This window comes from Chiloscyllium punctatum, chromosome 32, assembly GCF_047496795.1.
Source record: "Chiloscyllium punctatum isolate Juve2018m chromosome 32, sChiPun1.3, whole genome shotgun sequence".
Taxonomy (NCBI): domain Eukaryota; kingdom Metazoa; phylum Chordata; class Chondrichthyes; order Orectolobiformes; family Hemiscylliidae; genus Chiloscyllium; species Chiloscyllium punctatum.
The window spans coordinates 51,455,085-51,473,304 of NC_092770.1; positions in this window are offsets into that span (position 1 = coordinate 51,455,085).

The following is an 18,220-nucleotide window of genomic DNA, read 5'->3' on the forward strand; positions in this document are numbered from 1 at the left end:
ACTGGAGGTTGGCTAACGTGGTGCCACTGTTTAAGAAGGGTGGTAAAGACAAGCCAGGGAACTATAGACCAGTGAGCCTGACCTCGGTGGTGGGCAAGTTGTTGGAGGGAATCCTGAGGGACAGGATGTACATGTATTTGGAAAGGCAAGGACTGATTTGGGATAGTCAACATGGCTTTGTGCAAGAGAAATCATGTCTCACAAACTTGATTGAGTTTTTTGATGAAGTAACAAAGAAGATTGATGACAGCAGAGCAGTAAATGTGATCTATATGGACTTCAGTAAGGCGTTCAACAAGGTTCCCCATGGGAGACTGGTTAGCAAGGTTAGATTTCATGGAATACAGGGAGAACTAGCCATTTGGATACAGAACTGGCTCAAAGGTAGAAGACAGAGGGTGGTGGTAGAGGGTTGTTTTTCAGACTGGAGGCCTGTGACCAGTGGAGTGCCACAAGGATCGGTGATGGACCCTCTACTTTTTCTCATTTACATAAATGATTTGGATGCGAGCATAAGAGATACAGTTAGTAAGTTTGCAGATGACACCAAAATTGGAGGTGTAGTGGACAGCGAAGAGGGTTACCTCAGATTACAACAGGATCTTGACCAGATTGTCCAATGGGCTGAGAAGTGGCAGATGGAGTTTAATTCAGATAAATGCGAGGTGCTGCATTTTGGGAAAGCAAATCTTAGCAGGACTTATACACTTAATGGTAAGGTCCTAGGGAATGTTGCCAAACAAAGAGACCTTGAATTGCAGGTTCATAGCTCCTTGAAAGTGGAGTCGCAGGTAGATAGAATAGTGAAGAAGGCGTTTGGTATGCTTTCCTTTATTGGTCAGAGTATTGATTACAGGAGTTGGGAGGTCATGTTGCAGCTGTACAGGACATTGGTTAGGCCACTGTTGGAATATTGCGTGCAATTTTGGTCTCCTTCCTATCGGAAAGATGATGTGAAACTTGAAAGGGTTCAGAAAAGATTTACAAGGATGTTGCCAGGGTTGGAGGATCTGAGCTACAGGGAGAGGCTGAACAGGCTGGGGCTGTTTTCCCTGGAGCATTGGAGGCTAAGGGGTGACCTTATAGAGTTTTACAAAATTATGACAGGCATGGATAGGATAAATAGGCAAAGTCTTTTCCCTGGGGCTGGGGAGTCCAGAACTAGAGGGCATAGGTTTAGGTTGAGAGGGGAAAGATATAAAAGAGACCTAAGGGGCAACGTTTTCATGCAGAGGGTGGTACGTGTATGGAATGAGCTGCCACGATGTGGTGGAGGCTGGTACAATTGCAACATTTAAGAGGCATTTGGATGGGTATATGAATAGGAAGGGTTTGGAGGGATATGTGCCGGGTGCTGGGAGATGGGACTAGATTGGGTTGGGATATCTGGTCGGCATGGACGGGTTGGACCGAAGGGTCTGATTCCATGCTGTTCATCTCTATGACTCTCTGGCTCTACAGGACCTGCTTGATCAGGTGTGATGAGGAAAACCACTGTTGATCTAACTAGAACAGTCTCACTTCTTAAAGACCCTGGGCTGTTGTGCCCACATCATCATAATGGACAGTGTTTATGGCAGTCCCTAGTGTGAACCCTATCAGACCCATTTACAACTTATTCCCCAAGATTTTAGTTTATATATTAGTTTTAAAAAATTTAGCCCTTCTTCCCCTAAATCTCTAGCTTTACAAATTCAGATAATCCAGAGATTTCACTGCTCTCCCAGAACACCAGAATGGGAAACCTACTAGCTTGTTGGGTGGAAAACCTTTTCCTTAACTCTCTGTCTGACAGACTGAGGTCTGCAGTTCCCTTTAAACTCTAGGCTCTTGAATTGTTTGGATTTCCTTCACAGAAGGTGTTCTCTGTGCTGACACAGGCAAGTATTTTGTTTCAGAATCCTGAATCTCTGAAACAGGCAATTTCTTCCTTCTAATGTTTTAACTCATTGAACATTGGCCATTCTTTCTCAGTGGTGGTTTTCATGGAGTTGTATGAACCATATCTTCAGTCCATGTCGGGAGATTTTTATCCCAATCCATCTGTAGATTTGTATTGAAGGATGTAAACCCTTTACTTCATGCTCCATGAATAGGATCCATAGCCTCTGGATCTTTGAAGAATATTAGATGACACAAGATTTTCAAAATGATGAGGGAGTCACCAAGAGACTGATCCCTAGCTGGAGAGCCTGCAGCAAGGGGAACACCCTAAGGATGAGAGGCTGATTACTTACGACCATTAGGAGAAATGTTTTCTCCCAGAGGCTTATGAATCTTTGGCATTTTCCATCTTAGAATGCTCCATCATTGAATATGATAGCAACTGAGATTTAAGGAGCAGGCAGAACAGTAGACCAGGCAGCAGAGTATGACTTGATCACTTGAAATGGGGGAGCAGCTTTCAGGGACTTAGTGGCTTATTTCTGTACCAATTCCTAATATTCTTGCTACAGAAGTCCTAGGATGAGGAATAGAACATCACAGAACTAGCAGCAGAAGAGTGAACTGACTCCTCCTTTGTGATCCTCCATTAACCTGAATCTCCAGTGGCAAGTCCAAGAACATGTGTGCCCTCTTACCTGGTCCCTACACCACCCGAACAGTGCTGCTCCAGCTATATTTCACCTTCAGTGGAATAGGGTGCTTAAATTTCAGAGACTGTATGCTACTCCATAAAACTGGAGTTCATTACCACCTGAAACATAAACTTGCAGGTTTAGCATTGTTATGGGATCATCATGTGGTGCAGAAGAGCAGTGCAAGGTGCAGGAGACAATATTCAGAAATGTGAGACAAGCTTTTGAATTTGATCATGCAACTGCTGTGCAGCCTGACAGATATGGCTTTGAGCAGGAGCTCCAGTCCAGGCCTAGTTGAACAGCAAGTGATAGCTGAGATTGAGCTAACACGGGAGGCTGCTGAGTAAGGTGAGGGCCCTTGGTGTTCGAGGTGAGCTACTGGCATGGATTGAGACTTGGCTGGCTAACAGAAGGCAGAGAGTTGGGATAGGAGAAAGTGAGGACTGCAGATGCTGGAGATCAGAGCTGAAAATGTGTTGCTGGAAAAGCGCAGCAGGTCAGGCAGCATCCAAGGAGCAGGAGAATCGACGTTTTGGGTATCAGCCCTTCTTCAGGAATCAGAGAGTTGGGATAAACAGTTCTTTTTCAGAATGGCAGCTGGTGACAAGTGGTTCCCGCAGGGTTCAGTGTTGGGCCACAGCTGTTCACTTTATATATTAATGATCTGGACGAAGAGACTGGGGGCATTCTGGCGAAGTTCGCCAATGACATGAAGTTAGGTGGACAGGTAGGTAGTACTGAGGAGGAGGTGGGGAGGCTGCAGAAAGATTTAGATAGTTGAGGAGAAATGGCTGATGAAATTCAACGTGAGCAAATGCGAGATCTTGCACTTTGGAAAAAAGAAAACAGACATGGGTTATTTTATAAACGGTGAGAAAATTCATAAAGCCAAAATACAAAGGGATTTGGGAGTGCTAGTGCAGGATTCTCTAAAGGTTGACTTGCAGGTTGAGTCCATGGTTAAGAAAGCGAATGTAATGTTGTCATTTATCTCAAAATCATTGGAATGTTCCTGAGTCTCACCGTTATTCTCATCTGATGCCCCTTCACAACTTAACTCGGACTGACAGAGTTTACATATCCAACAGAGTTTACATATCCAACATGTTTCTGAGACTTTATAAAACTCTGGTTCGGCCCTATTTTGAATGCTATGTCTACTTTTGGGCCCCACACCTCTGAAAGGACATACTGGCACTAGAGCGTGTCTAGTGGAGATTCACATGAATGATTCTTGGGATGGTAGGCCTAACATACAATGAACAGCTGAGGATCTTGGGATTGTATTCCTTAGAGTTTAGAAGGTTGAGGGGAGATCTAATAGAAACTTACAAGAGCTTTGACAAAGGGTCAGTTCGACTTGAAATGTCAGCTCTTTTCTTTCCTTACAGATGCTGCCAGACCTGCTGAGATTTTCCAGCATTTTCTCTTTTGCTTTCAGATTCCAGTAGCCACAGTAATTTGCTTTTATTTCTTACAAGATAATACATGGCTTAGAAAGGGTGGACCCTGGGAAATTATTTCCGTCAGGCGGGGATACTAGGACTTGTGGGCACAGCCTTAGAATTAGAGGGGGTCAATTTAGAACGGAAGTGAGGAGCCATTTCTTCAGCCAGAGAGTGGTGGGCCTGTGGAATTCATTGCCACGGAGCACAGTGGAGAGGGGATGTTAAATGTCTTCAAGGTAGAGATTGATAAATTCTTAATCTCGCAAGGAATTAATGGATACGGGGAGAGTGCAGGTAAGTGGCATTGAAATGCCCATCAGCCATGATTGAATGGCGGAGTGGACTCGATGGGCTGAATGGCCTTACTTCCACTCCTATTTCTTATGGTCTTATGGAGCCCAGAGCCTGAGGGTAAATGGCACTGTGTTGACTTGCTTTTGAGAGGCAGGCTTGGCAGAGAGAGAGACTTGCACAAATCACGTTCTGGGCCTCAGCCTAATGATTGCTGAAAATGGAGGGTTCCTGAGACTCACCGTTATTCTCATCTGATGCCCCTTCACAACTTAACTCGGACTGACAGAGTTTACATATCCAACGGCAAAACGTGGAGATAGCCATTATTTAAAACTGAAAAAGGGGATAAATATTGAATTTTCGGGAGCAGCTGATCAGGAAAAGGCTGGAGAAGGTGGTGTAGGGAGCCCAGACTGCTGATACTTTTCACTCTCTTGCTCTGACCTGCAGGAGGATGACTTCCATTTTTGAAATCCTGTGTGGCCTCCCACTTTGCCAACACTAAGGATTTGACTCAATCTCACTTCATTTATCAATGACTGATGGCCTCTCACTTAGCCGAAGAGCTTCTCTCCATCCACTCTGCTTTAAAATTAACTCCCTAACACATTAGCTTTTTATCATGCTCTTCATTTCCCAAAGTACTTTTTACTTTCAAACTTCCCCTTCCTGCTGAATATCTATTCTTTTACACTCCTCAATGTAAAGCCCTTTGAGACACACGCACACAGACACTCACACACACCCTTACAGACACACACATTCCCACACTCACACATACATCCTCTCAGAGACTTAGACCACTCTACACTCACACACACACATATACACTCTCCCTCACGGACACTCACAATCCCACCAAGACACACACACACACACACTCCCACACACACACATGCACCCCCTCACAGACTTGAGACACTCTACGCTCACATACACACATATATATACCCTCTCTCTCACGCTCACAACCCCCCAACCCAGACAGACAGACAGACAGACAGACACACACACACACACAAAGACCCACATGTACACATATACATATATTTTGTGGGGTGACTTAGTACTTGCAGAGTTACATTGTACTTTGCTCAAAAACTGCATGAATTCATGTAAACTCTGTTATCTCACTTTTTAGATTAGAATCAATCTAAACATCATGGCATAGACAGAGAACACAGGGAGCTAACACCTTCAACATATTGTCTAGCGAACGCCCATTGTTACAGCTAACCTGAGAATACAACTTTTTTTAAAAAAAAGGTTTTGTGATTTACACATGAAAGGAGTGAAACTGTCATGGTATTCGAACAGATTAACAGATAATCAGGGCATTTTTCAATGTATAATTTCAGTTACATCACACTGTAAATTCTTGCTATAAATTCTGTGCCTTACAATTGTGTCCTCCACAGCCACCTGATGAAGGAGCAGCGCTCCGAAAGCTAGTGCTTCCAATTAAACCGGTTGGACTATAACCTGGTGTTGTGTGATGTTTAACTTTGTACACCCCAGTTCAACACCGGCATCTCCAAATCAGAAATGCAAATTGTTACCAAAAGAGTGGCATGTCTGTACAATTCACTAAGTATCTATTATTCTCCATATCAAGATGTTTTATTACATTAGTTCAAAATATTGCAGATGAAGATCATGTCAAAAAATTGCCATTAAAATCTTCACAGTTTATGGATGAGTATGTATAAAGTGAAGCACAAAGGTATTGCAATTGTATGGCATAGGCTACATCGACTAAAGGATCCTTACTTATAATAATCATTGATATGTTTCTATTAACTGCCAATATGGCATTCTGAAAAAAACTCAGATTTGGAGATCATAATAGTCAATCCTTTGTAGATAAATGTATTTAAATAATATATTAAACTGGATTATGTGGGTTAGGAGTTATCCCAAAAAAGAGGCAAATATATCAGCCAATGGTGACTGTGGTGAGAGGGTGAATTTTCTTAATAAGAGTGGGACAGTACTTAAGGTTTTTGAAACACTAGTGCAGAAATATTTCCGGTGCTGTAATATATTTTTTATGAAGAGCTCAGACCTGTTTGAGATTCAATAAGACACCAATGCTATTTTTAAACACCTACCAATCGATACTGAAATATGCTTAACAAAAGAGATTTTTATATTAAATTTCTTGGTTTATTTAATGATTTATGAGTTAGGGGTCACTTGGCTTTGCACTTAGACCAATCTAGGAACTTCTTGCTTTAGTCAACTAAATCATAGACTCTCTAAAGTGTGGATATAGGTTATTCGGCCCATCAAGTCCACACCAACCTTCTGAAGAGCATTCCATCCCAACTTACCCCATCCCTCTAACCCTGTATTTCCCACAGCTAATCCATCTAACCTGCACACCCTTGACACTATGGGCAATTTAGCACGGCCAATCCAGCTAACATGTACATCTTTGGACTGTGGGAGGAAACCGAAGCACCCAGAGGAAATCCATGCAGACATGGGGAGAACATGCAAACTCCACACAGACAGTCGCCCAAGGCTGGAATTGAACCCGGGTCTTTGGCGTTGTGAGACAGCTGTGCTAACCACTGAGCCTTGTGCCACCCAAAACAGAAATCTCAATGCAATTTTGACAAAAACCTGGTGTGTTTAAATTGAATGTAAAACAATTGCTAACTGTGAAACGTCCTCTTGCATTCAGGTTGGAAAGCTCAAGTGGCAATCCCACCTTCAGTAGTGTTTTTGTCAGAATATTTTTTTAAAAATTCATTCACTGACTAGGCCAGGATTTCTTGCCCATCCCTAATTGCTCTTGAGTAGGTGATGATGAGCTGCCTTCTTAAAATGGCGATGTGGTGTCTGGATACCCACAGTGCTGTTCAGGAAGGAGTTCCAGGGTTTTAACCCACCAACTGAAGAAAGGATGCTACAGTTCCGTGTTTGAATAGTTTTGGCTTGAGAGATCTTGTGGGTAGCATTTAAATGGATCTGCTGCTCTTGCCTTTTGAGGTAATAGAGCCCATGGGTTTGGAAGTTGCTGTTGAAGGAGCACTGGTGGATTGTTGGAATGCATCTTTACACATTGTTACCATTAGGTGGGGTGCCCATCAAGCAGGATGCGTTCATAGAATCATAGGGTCCCTATAGTGGGGAAATAGGCCGTTTGACGCATCAAGTCCACGCTGACCCTAAGAAGAGTATCTCACCCAACCCCATTCCCTTGCTCTATTGCTCTACATTTCCCATCACTAATGTACCTAACCTATGTATTCTTGAACACTATGGGTAATTTAGCATGGCCAATCTACCTAACCTGCACATCTTTGGACTGTGGGAGGAAACTGGAGCATCCAGAGGAAACCCATGAAGACACAGGGAGAATGTGTAAACTCCACAAAGACAGTTGCCTGAGACTGGAATTGAACCCGTATCCTTGCCACTGTGAGGCAGCAGTGCTAACCACTGAGTCACTGTGCTGCCCAACATGTTTCTTTGTTCTGGATGGTATTGAAATTCTTGCGTATTGATGGATTTGCTCTCATCTAGAATACTCAATGATTTCACATGGTTAGTGAAGGGTCAAAGGTGGTGGATGGTACTAAGGCACTAAGTTGGCATCAAGATATAAGGGCTAATGGGTTCTGGCAGACAGAACTAGGTTGCATGGGTAGGGCATTGAGACTTTGTAGAGACGAAGGGGTGTGAGTTGGGCATGAGGGTCAAAGGAATGTTTTCTGTTTCAGCCTTTTGAAGAGGAAAGATTCCCTTTTGGATTTGATCCCAGGACACCTTTCATGGAGGTAAAGCATTAGTGCTATAAAGGGCCATGGGAATGATTGAGGGCATATGGAGTTTGAGGAGCCATAGAAGGTGGATTGATTGGTCTGGGGTTGGGGAGGGGGTAACATTTGAGGGGCCATGGGGCTGGGTAGATGTTGATTGGCCTGGGGTGGGTGTTGGCAGGTGATTTTGAGGGGCCATGAGGCTGGGTAGATGTTGATTGATCTGGGTAGGGGGGATGTTTGAGGGGCCATGAGGGTGGGTAGATGTTGATTGGTCTGGGGTGGGGGCAGGGAGTGTTCGAGGCTCCATAGGGCTGAGTAGCTGTTGATTGGTCTGGGGTTGGTGGGGGTGGGGGGGGGGGAGTGATGTTTGAGAGTCCATGGGGCTAGGTAGATGTTAATTGGTCTGGATTGGTGGGGGCAGGGAGTGTTCGAGGTTCCATAGGGCTGAGTAGATGTTGATTGGTCTGGGGTTGGGGGGTTTGAGAGTCCATGGGGCTAAGTAGATGTTAATTGGTCCAGGACTGGAGGATGTTTGAGGGGCCATGAGGCTATGTGGATGTTGATTAGTCTGGGGTGGGTATTGGAAGGTTATATTTGAGGGGCCATGAGGGTGGGTAGATGTTGGTTGGTCTGGGTAGGGGGGATGTTTGAGGGGCCATAAGGGTGGATAGGTATTGATTGGTCTGGGGTGGGGCAGGGAATGTTTGAGGCTCCAATGGGCTGAGTAGATGTTGATTGGTCTGGGTGGGTGGGTGGGGGAGATGTTTGAGGGCCATGGGGCTGGCTAGGTGTTGATTGGTCTGGGGTGAGCAATGGTGTGACGATGTTTGAAGGGTCATGAGGCTGGGTAGATGGGCACAGTGAGTTGGGGGCCTTGGCATGTGGGTTAGGGGCACAGGTAAACATAGATAGACTGTGGCCAGGTCAGGTAGGTTGTGCTTATTTTTAAACTTTGAATACAGTGTCCCCACCAGGCAGTGTCTCCATAAGCTGGCCAGGCATGAGCAACCTCTTGGGTTCTTCCAAGGCTGCCTGGCCCAACTCCAAACCCAGCCCTCAACACTCCCCCAGTGAAAACTGGAAATGTAGGTGGCCATTCTTTGTGGAAACAGGATTTCTCCCAAGTCTGACCCCTGACCCAGGAACAAAGGTCAGGCCATATGTGAAACTACCTGAAGGTATTCACAGCCCAGAGATACTGAGGAGAGGTACCTGAATATGTTAGTCGCAGTGTTAGCCTTCAGCATAGAATAAAGCATTGTCCAGCAGGAATCTCTCTCACACAGTAAATAAAAAAGAAACGCCAAAGTAAGAGGCACAGGAATTTACTATCCAGACGTCTACAGGTTTATGAAAGCTGTTGGCTATTTACTCAGACAAATGATTGCAAACCATCTGTCATCGATGCTTACTGGGGCCAGTGTGTTTATCTTGTAAATATCTGAATCATTTTCAAGTTTCCAAGGACTAATTAGTATTGTCATTAATTTTTTTTAACTAAATTGCTAATTGCTTTGTATGAAAACCATGAGTAGGAGAAAACACACAGGAAACTGAATGCAACCAATAACAGTATCTTGTACATCTAATTCCAGACTACTGAGATCATTTAATTGCAGGCATTGCTTTTGTAAATCCCTCCAGTAAATGCAATTATAAGTGTTGCTGTTCTGTTTTGTTTCCTGTTTTGACAGATGATATTGAACAACAGGCACCGCAGTTTGTCATTCGATTGCATTCTGATAGCCCAGCATCACCTTCTCAAGGGCAATTTAGGGATTGGCAATAAATGCTGGCCGAGCCAGAGTGAATTGGCCATTTTGTTTTGACAGCCCGATGCTCCCTTGTGTAATCACTAGCTCCAACCAAGCTGATCTAAAGCCTGTAAAATTTCAGCATCACAGTCTCCCTGTAACCAACCACCCCTTTCCTGTTTATTTTTTGTTTTCTCTTATCCAGTTTTGAGGATACAACATTCAATCTTGGACGTTCCTAATTATTTGCTATTTTAACTATCCTTGTTTTATGTCATCCACCACACTGCTGAGCAGGCAAATGACCTGCTCCCAGGCCTCTGTTTATGGGGATGGTCACAAGACTGACCATTAGGTGGACAATCCCAGTTTAGAGTCACTTTCCTGCCTGTGCCACAGTTTGACAGCAGCCTGTTAGTGAGGACTCTTTTTCCTGGAATGCCTTCCCTACCCTTGAGGAACACAGCTGATCGTTCCTTGCTGGGAGTGAGTGGGTGGATGGAGGCCTTTCTGTTAGCTGTTTCTAGAAACATACGGAGTAGAAGTGGTCCATTCAGGCCTTCGAGCCAATACACAATGAGCACTACTCTGAACTCTAACCCAGCTCGATTTATCTATCCTGGTTTCATCTTCCTTAATACCAATTCAACAAAAATCCATTCATCTCATAGAAGATAGGAGTGGGAGTAGACTATTCAAGCCCTCAAACCTATTCGTTATTCAATAAGATCATGGCTGGTCATTAAATACCCTAATCCTGCCCTTTCCCCCTTATCTTTGATCCCTTTTTGGAACTTTTAACTTTGACAGTGTTTTGACAAAGTTCCAGCTGTCTACTACCCAGAAATGCTTTCTCACATCACCCCTGAACAGTCTAATTCTAACTATAAGTTTATATCCCTTTGTTTTGGACCCAATCACTAGAGTTTCTTTCTATCTACCCTATCAAATCCTTTAATAACCTCAATTGTTCAAAGAAATACAGTCTGTTCTTGACTGCAACCCTTTTAGCTCCAGTATCATTTCAGTGAATCCATGTCGGACACGTCCAGTGCAGTAATGCCTGGATCTGAATGCAATATTTGGGGTGCAGTCAGATTAGAGCTTTATACAATTGATGTAACCTCCTGTCTTTGTGCTCCATCCAACTTTAGATTAGAAACTCATTCATTAGCTGTTTAAATGACTTTTTCTCAACCTGATTATTGGTGTATAATGATATCCCCCCAGGTCTTTCTGCTGATCCATAGCTCGTAGCTTGTTCACTACCACCTTCTCCAGGGTAACTAAGAATGGAGAAGACATGCTGGCATAACCAGGAGTGCTCACATCTCATGAATTAATAAAAGGCTGTTCTAGGTGCCACCTGCTTTACAGGTGTCAGTAAAAGCTGGACAGACTTTAGACTAACATGGCAAACTGCATTTGTTGCAGATCTTATTACTTTGGTGTGCTTTTCTGACTACACCTAAAGAATAATGGTTCTTGGCCTGCCACTATGTCTTCTTATTTGCAATGTCCCTGGAATAATGCATGAATGGTATGGTTCTTTCTGTTGCCTTCCTTCCGAAGGCTTATATGGTGTGGAGGTGGCCACAAATTCAATGAACCTCTCTGACAGGTATGATTTTTCTGAAGAGAAACTGTGTCCTTTGCTGTGGCATCTCCTGACAAACTGGTCAATAAGCTCTTCAGGGCGCTGACTGAATAAGGTGGGTTAATTTTTTTTTTATTTCAAAATATACTTTATTCATAAAAAGATTTGATTGTCTGTACATTTGATCATGCCATACATATGTCCACATTTCCAAACACAGATTCGAATTTATCAATGTCATTTACAATCCTGTGCATTTTTCAATCTTGTACATATATTTGGCTGAGGCATCAGCAGAGCCCAAAAAAAACATCTGTATGGGCCCCCTGTTCTTCTTTAGGCAGGCCGATCTTACACGGTGGTCTTTCCCCACCGCGCCTTGGCGGCAGCTGCCCCAAGCTTCAGCGCGTCCCTCAACACGTAGTCTTGGACCTTGGAATGTGCCAGTCTGCAACACTCGGTCGGGGTCAACTCCTTCAGCTGGAAGATCAACAGGTTTCGGACCGCCCAGAGAGCGTCCTTCACCGAGTTGATGATCCTCCAGGCGCAGTTAATGTTCGTCTCGGTGTGAGTCCCGGGGAACAGGCCGTAGAGCACGGAGTCCCGCGTCACGGCGCTGCTCGGGACGAACCTCGACAAGCACCACTGCATTCCTCTCCAGACTTCCTCTGCATAGGCACATTCCAGAAGGAGGTGTGTGACAGTCTCGTCCCCCCCGCAGCCACTTCGAGGGCAGCGTGCGGTGCGGCAGAGAGTCCGGGCGTGCATAAAGGATCTCACAGGCAGAGCCCTTCTCACCACCAGCCAAGCCACGTCTTGGTGCTTGTTGGAAAGTTCTGGCGATGAGGCATTCTGCCAAATGGCTTTGACAGTCTGCTCAGGGAACCGCTCGACAGGATCCGCCCTCTCCTTTTCCTGAAGGGTCTCAAGGACGCTACGTGCTGACCACTTCCTGATGGTTAATTTTTACCTTGAGCTGGCCTTTTGAGACCTTTCTAGATTTTCCCTAGCCTGTCTGTTTTGTGGCAAGTATTTGTTCTGTGAAGCCCATCTTTGTCAATGTTAGCAAGATTCTGAGAGTTTTTTTTGGGATCATCTAGCATTTAATCTGGAAGATAAAACTGCAAATGTTTGCACAGTTGTAATTCAGTAACAGTATCATTGGATGCCTAGCCCATAATTAAGTTTTTTTAGATTAGATTCCCTACAGTATGGAAATAGGCCATTTTGGCCCAACAAGTCCATATCAACCCTCCAAAGAGTGACCCACCCAGACACGTTTCCCTACATTTATCCCTGACTAATGCACCTAACACTACGAGCAATTTAGCATGACCAATTGACCTAACCCACACATCTTTGGATTGTGAGAGGAAACCAGAGCAAACCCACACAGACATGGGCAAAATGTGGAAACTCCACACAGACAGTCACCCGAGGCAGAAATGGAACCTGGGTCCCTGGCACTGTGAGGCAGTGGTGTTAACCACTGTACCACCCCCCCCCCCCCCCCCGCCCCCAGTGTATCCGTGGTTAGCACTGCTGCATGTTATCTTACATGTTTCTTTCCCCAAAGTTGAGTGCAGTGCAGTACAGTGTTTGTTTATTTCTTTTACTGGTTTTGTTTCTCCCACTTTTATGAATTTATTTTTGTATCAGCTTCTTGCTGTTGCTCCTTTACTGGACTCTGGTTCCTTTGATGATTGATATTTTGAGAACCAGAGGCTTGTAGTTGCAGCTTTCAGCTTCCAGCTGGCTTTTACACCAAATAAGGAGCAATGATTCCTTTTTAACTTTTGGCATTGACTTGCAGAAAAAAAAATCAGTGAATTCAATAGAGCTCTGGAGAGAGGTAAGCCTTCTTTGTGCATAACACTGATTCTTTACTGTTCTCAAAGCAGTATTTCCTTTTAGCTGGACAATGTTTTTACAACTTTATGGCTGCTTTAATTTTAACATGGAATTTGAACTGCAGAGTCTTCAATAGATTTTTAAAAAAAAGATAGATAATGCACATACTTTAGCCCTTTTCTATATCAATGCACTGTTAAAAAAATACTGCCCAGTCGGTTCTGCTATACCACGGCAATTCTGTTTCTGTGCAAACCTGTGTTGTAAGAAAATCGTGTTACAGCAGCACTAATTAAACTAACGAGGCCAGAATCACGTTATAACCAATACACACTTTAAAAGTTTGCACTTTAGAAACAGTCTCCCCAATTCACCTAACCTACACATCTTTGAATTGTGAGAGGAAACCCACACAGATATGGGCAAAATGTGCAAACTCCACACAGACAGTCACCCGAGGCTGACTGAATAAGGTGAGTTGGGACTTGTTAATTTTTACCTTGAGTTTGTTATAGCGAATTCACATTAATGAAATGCACATTATAGCGGAATGATCTGTATTTGAAAGAACTTAGGCAAAAGTGAGGCCTGCAGATGCTGGAGATTAGAGTCGAGACTGTGGTGCTGGAAAAGTACAACAGGTCAGGCAGCATCCGAGGAGCAGGAGAATTGACGTTTCGGGCAAAGGCCCTTCATCAGGAGTGAGGCTCAGGGGTAGAGAGATAAATGGGAGGGGGCTTGGACTGGGGGAAGGTAGCTGAGAGTGCAATAGGTGGATGGAGATGGGGGTAAAGGTGATAGGTGGGAAAATGGACAGATAGGACGGGCCATGAGGGCAGTGCTGAGCTGGAAGGTTGGAACTGGGTTGGGGGGGGAGGGGTGAAAATGAGGGAACTGATGAACTCCACATTGATGCTGTGGGGTTGGAGGTTCCCGAGTTGGAAGATGAAGCATTCTTCCTCCAGCCATTAGGTGGTTAGGGAGCAGCGATGGATGCAGCCCAGGACCTGCATGTCCTTGGCAGAGTGGGAGGGGGAGTTGAAATGTTTGGCGATGGGGCACTGGGGTTGATTGGTACAGGTGTCCTGGAGATGTTCCCTGAAGAACTGTGCGAGGAGGCATCCAATCTTCCCAATGTACAAGAGACCACATCGGGAGCAACAGATACAGTAAATAAGGTGTGTGGATGTGCAGGTAAAACTCTGAAGGATGTGGAAGGATCCTTTGGGGCCTTGGACGGAGGTGTGGGCACAGGTTTTGCAATTCCTGCGGTGGCAAGGGGTGAAAGGAGGGGCGGGTGGGTTGGTGGGGGGGTGTGGACTTGACCAGGTAGTCATGAAGGGAACGGTCTTTATGGTAAGTGCATAAGATTGGGGAGGGAAATATATCTCTGGTGATGGGGTCCTTTTGTAGATGGCGGAAATGTTGGCGGATGATGCGGTTTATGCAGAGGTTGGTGGGGTGGATGGTGAGGACTAGGGGCATTCTGTCCTTGTGGCGTTCGGGGGCGGAGGTGTGGGAAGTGGATGAGATGCGCTGGAGAGCATCATCAACCATGTGGGAGGGGAAATCGCAGTCTCTAAAGAAGGAGGCCATCTGGTGTGTTCTGTGGTGGAACTGGCCCTCCTGGGAGCAGATGTGGCAGAAGCGGAGGAAATGGGAATAAGGGATGGTATTTTTTTACAGGAGGTGGAGTTGGGGGGAGGTGTAGTCCAGGTAGCTGTGGGAGTCGGTGCATTTGTAGAAGATGTCAGTGTTGAGTCGGTCATCGTTGATGGAGATGGAGAGGTCCAGGAAGGGGAGAGAGGCGTCAGAGATGGTCCAGGTGAATTTAAGGTCGGGGTGGAATGAGTTGGTGAAGTTGAAGAACTGATCAACCTCCTTGTGAGAGCACGAGGTGGTGCCGATACAGTCATCAATGTAGCAGAGGAAAAGGTGGGGAATGGTGCCCGTGTAACTATGGAAGATGGACTGTTCCACGTAACTGACAAAGAGACAAGCATAGCTGGGGGTGCCCATGACTACCCCTTTGGTCTGAAGTAAGTGGGAGGATTCAAAGGAGAAATTGTTGAGGGTGAGGACCAGTTCAGCCAACCAAATGAGTGTGTCAGTGGGAAGGTACTGGTGGGGACATTGGGAGAGGAGGAAACAGAGGACTTGGAGGCCCTCATTATGGTGGATGGAGGTGTATCGGGGTTGTATGTCCATGGTGAAGATGAGGTATTGGGGGCCAGGGAAGCTAATGTCTTGGAGGAGTTGAAGGGCGTGGGTGGTGTCCCAAACATATGTGGGGAGTTCCTGGACTGGGGGGAATCGGACAGTGTCAAGGTATGTGGAGGTGAGTTCGGTGGGGCAGGAGCAGGCCGAGATGATGAATTGGCCTGGGTAGTTGGGCTTGTGGATCTTGGGTAGGAGGTAGAACTGGGTGGTGTGGGGTTCCCAGACTATGAGGTTGGAAGCTGTAGGTGGGAGATCCCCTGAGGTGATAAGGTTGTGGATGGTGTGGGAGATGACAGTTTGGCTAATTTGTTAGCTAATTTGTTTCTGATTAAAATGTCTTCTTGCTCATCAATATCTCATTGATGGATCCGTATAGATGTCTTTATTCACAGAAGCTGACTTCTTTGAGTCCCAGGAATGCTGTCTATATGATCCTTAATTAGTTTTCCAAAACCCTACCACCCAGATCTGAGTCTTTTTTTCGTATGCAGTCACTGTTACTAATAACAACATGTGTTTGATCTCTAGCAGTGTATCTTTACTGTTTTGGTAATGCTTGTGTTATCCCTTACAACTTGAGAAATTAGGCATGGATAATGTGGTATTGAAAGGTCTAACAGAATTTTTTTTAAACATAAGTACCTGGGCTTTTGGAAGGAGTGGGTGCAGAAAAGTTTTACCGGGACTGGAGGGTTTGAGATATAGTGAGAGGCTGAATACACTGGGGATATTTTTCTGTGGAACATCAGAAGCTGAGGGGTAACTTTATAAAATCATGAGATGCACGGATAGGTTGAATAGCCAAGGTCTTTTTTTCTAAGGTGTGGGAGTCCAAAACTAGAGGTCGTAGGTTCAAGAAGGGAAAGATTTAAAAAGAACCCGAGAGGTAACTTTTTTTCATAGAGGGTGGTATGTATGGAATGAGCTGCCAGAGGAAGTGGTGGAGGTGGTACAATCACAACATTTAAAAAGCATCTAGATAAGGAGGGTTTGGAGGGACAGGAGTCAAATGGGACTAGATCAGATTGGAATGTCTTGTCAGTACAGATGAGTATTTTTCCATCCTTACGACTCTGTACTCCAAGTAGCATATCATTTTTCAAGTGATCTCCAATAAGATGGTGTAAAGGTCTCTGATACCATCAGTTCATATTATGGTACACTGAAGCCACCACAAGCATTTTTCTTAAGGGTATACTGACATACCAACTATAAGACAGAACATCCCATGTGTTTTCCCATTCCATCGGTATGTCCACGTCTTCAATGCCTATCATCATCCTTGCAGTTCATAATATATCTCCACGTTCTGTGCCATTTGCAAACTTTAACAATTATGCCTTGTACCCACACCTGAGTCATTGATATAGAGCAACAAAAAAAAATGTTCTTATATCAACCCTGGGAACCCCTTTCCTAGCCCAAAAGCGACTATTGCTGCTCAGACTCCTGTCGCCTCAACTTTGTTTCCATGTCGCCATTATCTCTTTTATTCCATGGGTTTGAACTTTGATGACAAGTAAATTATGTGCAAATTTAGCAAACACCTTATACATTGCACTAACCACATTATCTTCACCAACAATTTGTGAATTCATCAGAAGTCTCAAATAAATTATTTGATCGTGATTCACGTTTTCTAAAACAAAATTGTCTTTTCTTAACTAATCCAATTGCCTGCTAAATTTATTCTGGATTAGCTATAGCAGGAGCTATCTTCCCAGACTATGCTGACAAACCTGTTGTTGGTAGGTTTACCTAGTGTTTGGAATATTCTGATATTGTGAAGCTTCAGTCTCCTATTAAAAGGCACATCTTGTCAGCTGGGTTAAAAAAAAATCTACACTTAATCATTCTCTATCTCCTATCTCTAAATCAATCCCTTACACATTTCAGAAGATCACCTCCAACATAAATGGTTTTACTTCAGTGAAGACCTGGTCTTATCAACCAGGATACAGATCGCAGGCTGCAGTGTGATTGGGTTGGACATAAGGACAAGCCAGAATTCTTACTAGTTATTATACTGTCCACTAATGCTTTGGTGGAAAGTGCACAATGGATACATTTTGTTGCTAAGAGATGTGGATTTTAGCTTTAGATATAGCCGAGGTGCCCTCACTAGGTGAATTGCCTTGACACCACCCATGATGAAAGCTGACACGAGTTATGGACTCCCAGCAATCATGAACCTGTACACCAGCAAGCAACTGATGTCTTTAATGTAAGGACCAGGGGACAAAAGTGAGAAATCAACGGAGAAAAAGTTCTTTTTTTGAAGAAGAACCTTTTGCATAAGGAGGTGTTAAAAATACCGATGTTGAACACTAGGTGGCACACCTCATCATCCATTTCCTCTGTAGCTCTTTCGGGGAAATGTTGACAATGAGCACTAGATGGCCTTCACAGACTAAGCTTTGTACCCAGCTTATCGAAGCTGCAGCTGGAAGAGGCAGGGACTGGGTTTATGCACCTGACCCACATGAACACTTTTATTTTTGGAAACCAACAGACAAGCAGAATTAGGGCAGGATGATACATTTTGGTGAAGGCTAGTTTTTCCTGATTGCACATTATAAAGGGAAGTGCTGACCATAAGTGTGGAGCTCAGTCCTTGGTATTACAAATAAAGCATTTGGCAGAGATGACAAAAGTCTGTGGATGTGGGTGAATTATATTTTAGAAAGAGTCAGTGCCATGA